Source organism: Conger conger, chromosome 3 (genome assembly GCF_963514075.1).
Source record: "Conger conger chromosome 3, fConCon1.1, whole genome shotgun sequence".
Classification (NCBI taxonomy): domain Eukaryota; kingdom Metazoa; phylum Chordata; class Actinopteri; order Anguilliformes; family Congridae; genus Conger; species Conger conger.
The window spans coordinates 34,807,632-34,816,800 of NC_083762.1; the positions used below are offsets into that span (position 1 = coordinate 34,807,632).

At 47.2% G+C, this 9,169-nt stretch overlaps 1 long non-coding RNA gene across 2 annotated transcripts; it reads right to left on the reverse strand.

Annotated features, from left to right (window-relative positions):
- Positions 1-4,170: 4,170 nt before the first annotated feature.
- On the reverse strand, positions 4,171-7,899 carry LOC133125284 (uncharacterized). 2 transcript variants are annotated; one of them, XR_009708403.1, is made up of 3 exons: positions 7,795-7,899; positions 6,664-6,810; positions 4,171-4,304 (listed from the first exon to the last, which is right to left on the reverse strand). It is a non-coding gene; the product is annotated as an uncharacterized LOC133125284 (long non-coding RNA). The 2 variants fall into 2 exon arrangements; XR_009708402.1 differs by lacking the exon at positions 7,795-7,899 and adding an exon at positions 7,482-7,647.
- Positions 7,900-9,169: the final 1,270 nt, after the last annotated feature.

Consider the following 9,169-nt stretch of genomic DNA (forward strand, 5'->3'; position numbering starts at 1 on the left):
AATGTCCATTGTTTACTTTTAATTTCTCAGGAGGAATTATCATTGTTAGCTGTTTTGCTATTGCATACTTCTACAAAGGTACTTGTACATAGGAATGTGATTATCTATGTTAGCTATGTTGTATAAGCTCTCCTGAACAGGATGGGCCCACGTACAAATTTATCTGACTAGTATCGGTAATCTAGTTACACAGTAAATGCATGATCTCTATCCGCGCTAAAAATACAGTAGAACTAGAACCGGTTAGTGATATGGTATCGAGGTATGACTGAGAAGCATTTTTGCTAATGACATTACATTTCCAATGATGTATAGTTCGTTAAACTTGCATAAAAGAACACAGCATTTTATTTGCCTGCGTAACGAAACCGTAGCATTTTCAATATGCACGCTGACACTGTTACACCTCGGCAAAAACTGTTCTTGAGATTTTCTGTCCAAAAATATTGACATTTTACAACAACAGATTTATATTGCGATGCCTACATCTAAATAGAGAACTTCCTTGGGAGGGATCTCTAGTCTTTCGAGTATTCTCGAGTGAGAATATTTCCGAGGAAGACCTTGAAAACACCTTTGACTCCACCATAGAGTGGATTCTAATTGACATGACCCAATTTTGTATCGGTGAGCATCTGATACATTTTTTAAAAATTATTATTCAGCATGCTTATAAATAGGGAACAAGGCTGCTTTTGAATAATAAATGGCATGTGAAATTGTGGAATGAGTTTGACTTGTTGATGAAGGTTGCGTATTAGTACGCACATAATCAGCAGATGCTTAACCAAAGTTTTACGATTCGATCATATCCACATCAAAGTGGGATTTTAAATATAATACTTAGTCATAGTTTGATGCATACGCCATTATTTAAGATTTACAATTGAATGAGGGTTTTAGTAGCTGCCATGATGTTCTCAGAAAATGAGTTTGTCCAGTAAGCAGATGAAGATGGTGAAACTACATGGTGCAGATGAAGAGGGTGTGAATTATGGAATTTCAATTTTAGCCAAGTTGAGCTTTAGGTGATGATTTGGCACCCAGCTTAAGATGTCTTGTTGGCCAGCCAAGATGATTGCCAATACCAGTTTATCAGAGGGGGGAACACTGGTGTGTTATCAGCATAGCAATAAGACAGGCAATATGAGGAGATGATGTAACCAACGGACTTTATAGACAGAGAAGAGGAAACGACCGAGGACCAAACCCATGAATCAGGATATATTGTGTCATCGTAACAGGAATCAGCGTACCAAGGCAATTGCATTTCTAACTTTACGGGGGCAAAATACTGCATTCCATTACAATGCGCACACACACACACACACACACACATACCCATTAACATAACGAGGGACAACAAGGGAATCAGTCAGCGATATTAACTAAATGCTCAATGCTCAAATTAAATTAAAATGTTCAGGAAAGGATTTCTTGTACCTTTCACCCTTTGACACAGGGCAGGGGGGCAATGTGTATGCTGGTTTTTGGTGTGTCTAAGCACTGAATTGTTTAATTTAGGTTATTTATTATCACTATATAGTACCTACATCATGTTTTGAATGCCTACATTGGCTGCTGATTAAAATGGAAATTTCAATATCCCGAAGCCCAATTAAATGTGTTTTGTACCCCTGTTCTAAGGTTATATCCTTTTTGTGACTCTTCTGTACGGTCCGGTGCTTGTGAGTAAAGGTTCTCATTTGTACTGGAAGATCTTGATGCAGTGGTGCATGCTGTCTGACACCACAAGGTGGCCCTCCGGCAGCAGGGCCAGGCCCCTGGGGCTGCTCAGGCCCTGGGTGACAAGAGGCCGACCTACCCCCCGGGCAGGGTACACCAGCACGCGGTGCGCCTCACCCCAGTCTGCCACCAGTACGTCCCCATCGTGGTCAATGTAAATGCCCCAGGGGCAGGACAGAAGGGGTCCCATACCAGAGCACACGCCCAGGACTCGCACGGTGGTCCAACCTGGCTCCAGCACCCTGACACAAGGCTCCCGGCCCGTCTCGTTGCCCCTCTCCGACACCGCCACCAGGCCTGTTGCCGGGCTGGCTGCCACCAAGTAGGGCCGGTAGAAGCCGGGCACCACAGTGCGCTCCAGCCGGGAGCCCGTCTTAGGGTCCAGCTTGAGGGCAGTCAGCGTGCCGCGGCGCATGTCGGCCACCAGGAACTGGTCCAAGCCGTCGACGGCCACACCGCGGGGCGCGTCTAGCTCGTCACGCGCGGAGAAGGTCTGCAGGGGGCGTCCGTGACGGTTGAAGACGAGCAGCGCCCTCTCGGCTGCGCAGCTCAACGCGATCAGGCCCTTGCCGTTAACCGCCACGTCAAAGTAGTTACGACAGCGACGGCCCGAGCCCTCCGCCCCTGCCGGGCTCACCTGCTGCAGGATGTTCCCGCGGGCGTCGGTCACCTGCAGCCGGGCATTCCCACTGTCCACCACGAACAGCTGGCCCTGCGGGGTGACATGGACTCCGCTGGGCAACGTGAACTCTGCCCGGCCTGAGCCCTGCTTCCCAAACTGCCTGAGCAGCCGGCCCGCCTTGCCGGGGTGGCCCTCTTCCTCCTCTTCCTCCATCAGCGCGGATGCCACTCTGCCCCCTCCCTCCCTGGCCAGGCGGGGTTTGCCAGTGCCGGCGCTGGGGACATCGGACAGGGAAAGAGACCTGCACACCTGCCCGCCTCCAACACCTCCTGCACCCTGGCCCCGGCCAAGGATGGAGGAGGCAGAGCCGAGGCGGCTGTGGTTGACCCGCCATGTCCCCTGCCGCTCCCGCCTGCCCCCGTCAATGAGCGGCGGGGTCTGACGGGACAGGTCTGCGGTGGAGCGGGAGAGACGCGTGTCCCGGACCAGGGACTCTCGGGGTGAGCTTACGATGAAGGTGTAGCAGGAGTCCAGGCTGTCGGCCGGGGAGGGGGCACGGCCCACGTCTAGGGGGGCATCGTCTGAGGACGATAGGCTGAGGCGAGTGCGGGGGAGGGGACGGGTGCCCGGGGACAGGCTGTTCATTGGCTCCTGTGGGCTTGTCTTGGGGGAGGCAAGGACCTCATTTTTATAACGGGACATGCCTCTGAGCCCACCCTGATTACAGCGTTGACTGTCCTGCTCTGTCCTGCACCCTCTAGGTGGAGTCGAGATCCTGCGACCCTGCTGCTGGCTCAGGATTCGGCGGTTTCTCCGGGCCCTGAGTGGCCCCTCCCCTGACCCCTCCCACTCACCTGACCCCTCCCCCTCAGAGTCACCATTGCTGAGGTAGGCAGGGACAGCCTGGAACAGTTCCTCCCCCCTCGTGTCAGAGCCCAGGGACTCTAGCTCCTCTTCCTCTTGGGACGACTCCCTGTCTGAGCCCTCACACTTCGGTGGGGGCCAATGACGCCACCTAGGGGAGAGTAGCTTCAGCCTCTCCCCCTGCCCCTCCCCCCCATCCTCACCCTCCTCCTCACGGCCAGAGGATAGGCGGAGTTTCCTCACCACTCGCCCACTCCCAGCGACCTCATCTACAGCCTGGCCCTGCATGCGCCTGACACCATCCGGTGTGTTCCGCCCTTCCTGGCTCTGTCCCTCTTTGATGCGCCCTTCCTGGCCCGGCCCCTCTGCAGAGTGCAGGCTGCAGTGGCGTCCCTGCGGGCCGCAGCAGGTGGCCACGGGGAAAGTGAGGTTGTGCTCCTGCACTCGTATCTCCCCGAACGCGATGGGCTTCGGCTGGGGGCTCGGCCGGAAATTGACTCTCTTCAGGGACAGGGTGATCTCCCAGGGCTGAGTGAGCTCCGCTATTGCCCGCTGCATTTGGATTTGCTCGGCCTCTCCCCCCACCTCTCCCCCCCACCCCTGGACCTGCTCCCTCAGCTGGCCCACCTCCCGCAAGCGCTGATCCACCAGAGACTGCCCCACGCGGACGGCCGCCGCGTTCTCCCGCTGCAGCTGCTCCAGGCGGCGCTGAGTGTTGCGGTGGTCCTGCTCCACCCTCTCCAGCAGGCGGCGCTCTTCCCGCTGTGCGCCCAGCAGCGCGCGCTCCACCCCGCGCGCCACACCGTCCGCCTCGCCCGCCTGCCGCTCCCGCAGGAGACGCAGCTCGCGCTCGGCCCGCGCGAGCTCGCACAGGCCCTGCGTGGCCCAGCAGGGCAGGGCTGAGAGGGTCTGCCCCTCCCGGGGCTCGCCGTCGGACTGTCCGGGAGCAGCGCCACACGCGGGCAGGGGAGATGAGCTGGTCTCCCTCAGGGGGTCTTTACCGCTCAGATGGGTGCCCACGAACATCATGGTGTCTGCGCTCAGAGAGGGTCTGCGCTTATCCCTAGACTTCCTGTGAACAGAGAACAGATGAGCGATGTGATTGAATGAATTGCGTTTGAAATGGCAAGCCTGAATTTTTATCGTAATCTTACTTTGCTCACATTCAGACTGGACCGTGAATTGTGTGCAGATGTATGTATGTAGTCATCATACAGTACAAATATGACATGACTGCACAGTGTGGTCCTGCTTGAAATAGGTCCACTTGAACCCTGTTGAGTCATTCATGCCTATTCTATGACTTTAGAAGACTATCTAGACTGCTGTCTGCACACTACCTGCATTATAGATACACTGTGCCCTATACACTAATTGCACTATAGTTACACTATGTCCCTACAATAATGTGGGATTATGTTGTGTCCTACACTCTAACTGTACTGGAGTTATACTGCTTCTTACATACTGACTGTACTGTAGATAAACTTTCTTATACTAGTGGTTCCCAAACTCGGTCCCCGTGTATGCTAGTTTTTGTTCTAACTGCAATTGGAATCCTTTAGCGACCTTTTTTTTTTTTTTTCATTATGCTATTGATGTTCAGAGGGATTATTTACCTTCTGAAACCACATTTTGTCAGACATAACTATGCATGCCATTAACCAATAGACTTATAATTACTGTAGGTTGCTGAACACATCCATGTAATTTCTTTCATAATTGTTTCCTTAAATTTATCAACCCAATGCAGGTATCCTTTTCTGTGTTTTTGATTTCTGTATTATCTCCCTGGTGGTTAGTTATAGTGGCCAGATGTCCACAATTTCAACAGTTAGGAGCCTATTGATTCACCACACTCTTTAATTTAATCAGTTGTCAAATTAACCTTTCTATGTAATTGCCTGCAATATAGCAGAATAATATGTACAATATGTACAATATGTACAGCAGAGTTTTACTCATCATGGCATGCATAGGTATTTCTGACAATGTGGCTTAAGAGGGAAAATAATTCCTTGAAACATTAATAGCACATAATTAAGAAAGATCAACAGCTTATTAAAGTTTTGGGATTCCAAATGTGGTTGGAACGAAAACCAGCATACACAGGGGGCCCCCAGGACAAAGTTTATGTTCCTCCCTCCAGCTGAGATAATGCAATATCAAATATCAAATGTCATCCATACTGTACACGTGTCTGATGGTTACCATTTTCTAACACAACTAATGGTTATCATTTTCTGTCCATCTAGATTAATGATGATTGATTGGACATGGAAGCAATTCTCTGGAATGCTGGTAGTAATTGAAGGTAATATAGAAAATATATATTCGTGATACTTCAAGAACACCATGTTTAAAGTATATGTGGTCTGTTCCTTTTTCTCACCTCAGGAGTAGTGTAATGATTAAGTCATGAATCAGTTTACAGCAGTTGAAAGAATCTTCAGAGAAAGTGGGCTGGTCTCCTGATGGACATGTTTTGCTCAATGAAAGAGTTCCTCTGGAAAGTGAGCAATAGCAGTTTGTGCATGCAATGCCTTTATGATTGCAGATAGCTTTCTACTTCCTCCTGGCTGTTTGTTTGAGCAGATGTTGCCAAGATCCACAATGCTGTCCTGTTTACTTTCTATAAATGCAAACCAAACCCAAGTTCAATCCCCACTAATCTTACAAAGATAAAACCATGGGAGCTGGTATTCTCAAATCTCAAGTGAATCAGTTAACAAAGGAAAACATTACTGAGACGCAACGTTTGTATAAGACAGAAACACCCTGACGGTCTCAATGTGTTCTTTCACACTTTCAGTACAAAGCATTAGCGAATCCTGTCACTTAATCAAAACTGAGAACAAAGCAGCAGATATACTACATATTTTGAGCATTCTCTAGCAGGCTCAGAAGAATGTTAACCCCACAGTAGGTGGATTGGAATATCTGATTGTTTGCAGAAGGTGGACAAATACGCTGGCTGTGTGTCACTGGCACACTCTCTTATGCACCTTGCACATGCACACCTGTCCCCTCTCGTGTTACTCTCCTACATTTTGAATGAGGGGCTACTGTTACTAAGGCATCATGTAGTATCATCTGACAACACAAATTTGTTGGTTGGGAGATCAATCAAAATTTTAGCCTTTAAATAATTGAATTTGGTTATGAGTATCTACCTTGAAAATAGACGTTCAGTCTTTGCACAAAATCTATTATTACTGTCATGAAAAGTAATTCACTGCAGAGTGAATGAAGTCACTCAAACACAGCCTCCTGGAATTTCTCTTTAGAGCAAAGGAATGCAAGAAATATGCCATTGGAAGCAAAGGACAAACAGCAAAATATCTAACTTTTCTTCATTACAATACCTTGTCATGTAAACATTGCAAGTTTCTTTCCAGTTCTGCACATATTTGGTAAGAATGAAGTCTTACCTGTGTCCAGGTATCTCACACCTGTTCCCTCATGCTCTTCTCTGGATTGTGTGTTCTCTTTCTCTCACTCTACTTGTTGGCAATCCTGTTGTTGCTAGGAGACAGCCAAGCCATCTCCAGTTTCCTAGACTCAGTTTCCATACAGACCTGAGCAAGAGAGGGAGAGAGAAGAAAAAGAGAGCAGGCCAGATAGACTGTCGCCACTTCTTTTATTTTGATGTCAAATCAATCAATGAAGTTGGGTTGGACAAAACGGTGCAGGGGGGTCTGAAGAATACCAATGAGTAAGAAAAAGCAACCAGGGGGTGGAGGCTGGCTGTAATGAAGCACAAGTCTTGTGAATTTTTCAATCCAGTTAGTGGTCGCTCATGCAAAATACATTATTCATCATTAATACATTATTAATAGCTATCACTGAATCTTATGTCGCTTAGTGCATTCTAAAGGGTCGCAGGGAGAGATACATAAATGATAGAATGGAAAAACAAATAAAGGCAAGGAACAAAGGAGAGGTTTACAGCTAGTGTCAGAGGAATAGAGCTACAGATACAGATAATCTAAAAATGGAAGGGGAGAGTGGCTCTAGGTGACAACATGGATTATGATCTAATATCATTCACATTAATTGCTGCAATTCATCTGTGACCGCTGTATAGACCCAAAGTACATCAGTCTTGGGGCACGCATTTCAGTTTTATACAAAATGTAGGCAAAAAGCACGACACTGTTGTCAAGCTTTGTTGGGGGTGCATGATTGCTGGTAATTGTCTGTACAAGAGAATAAATGTCAGGCCTTGAGTCTTGCTGTGTAAACTAACCTGGTTGTGGCACATTGTTAGGCGATGCTCCCATGGCAAAGTGAAAAATCTAACGCAAATCCAAAACCAGTGCAGGAAGAGTGAAACTCAACAGAACAGGACGTGGGATACAGTGTCCGTCTTCTAATCCAGTGGTAACCAACCTGGTACCTGGGGATCTACCATCTTGTAGGTTTATATTTCAGCTCTAACAAAACACACCTCATTCAACAGCAAGCGATCTTGTTGAGCTGCTAATTATTATAATTAGGTGTGCCAAATAAGGGTTGAATGAATAGGTTACCACTACACAAATCCCTCATACCATACTCACAGTAAAAGTATTCGTCTGTATACCGTCGAATGTGTCCTTACATTATGGACAGTAGGAGAAGGGTGATGAGACAGCCAGGCATGATGGGACAAAGGGTATAGCGCCTTACCTTGTCACCCGGCAGTTGATCAGGGGTGAGCAGTGAGGGCTGGATGAGTTCCTACCAACTTCTGATCGTCATTAGATAATTTGTTCCAATTAAACAATTCGGGTAAATATACTGATAAGCTCATGAACGACTGCAAAAGTCCTGCTCTTGTGTACCTGTATTCAATATTTCACTGTGACTAAATTTACCGGTGAACCGACATTGGTGCATAGCGGTGACACATAAATTGAGGTTAATTAATGGACTAAAACCTACACCTGACGACCACTATCCTATTTTTGTTCCCTTCGTTGGTGTGGTGAAGGCTTTTGATACGACATTAATAAGGCCACAGGCCTTTCCTTAACCTCATATCTGGATATGCATTTTGCAGCTTGTCCACCAGCCACAGCAAAACTGTATTATTGTGCTAAATTTTAACTGCCCACTAGACAGCGCAGCAGATTATTGCAAATTGAGGAGAAAGAGAGGAAAAAGCATCAAATAAATTAAATCAAACAGCGATTCTATCCAGTGGCCCTGTAACCAGATAAACGTTAAACGAACCATGGACACAAGCCTTCTACATCTAAGAGTGACACTGAGCCTGTGACATAACACAAAAGAAAGACTATTTTAAGATGTATCAGTTCGAGGACAGTCACCGATCTGCAATATTTCTATGGTATTTCTAGGTATTTCAGACACAGGAAGGAAAATAGTGAATCCATAAAGAATTTACTGCATGCAAATGCATTTTTAGCACAATAATATGAATGAGTTGATCAGAAATAGTACATTGTTGACTGTGACCCTTCTTTTACATGGGTGTGCTTAGACTTAAAATTCTACAATTATCCATGATCCTCTCTGCTCTGGGGCCCAGGCCCTGGAAAGCCAGTGTATGCCGGTTTCCTTTATCACAACACATTCACTCAGTGAGAACTTTATGTATTTATTAGATTTCTTTTTTAGACTCAAGTATTCTGCTGCTGGAGCTTATCCACTTAGAGGTTTTGACATGCTGTGCGTTCAGAGATGTTCTTCTGCATACCACTGTTGTAGTATGTGGTTATTTGCGTTACTGTCACCTTTGACCAGTCTGGCCATTCTCCTCTGACCTCTCTCATCAATAAGGCGGAACAGCACAGAATTGTTTTTGTTTTTTTCGCACCATTCTAGAGACTGTTGTGCATGAAAATCCCAGGAGATCAGCAGTTACAGAAATACTCAAACCAGCCTATCTGGCACCAACAATCATGCCACGGTATGCTTTTTTCCCCCCAT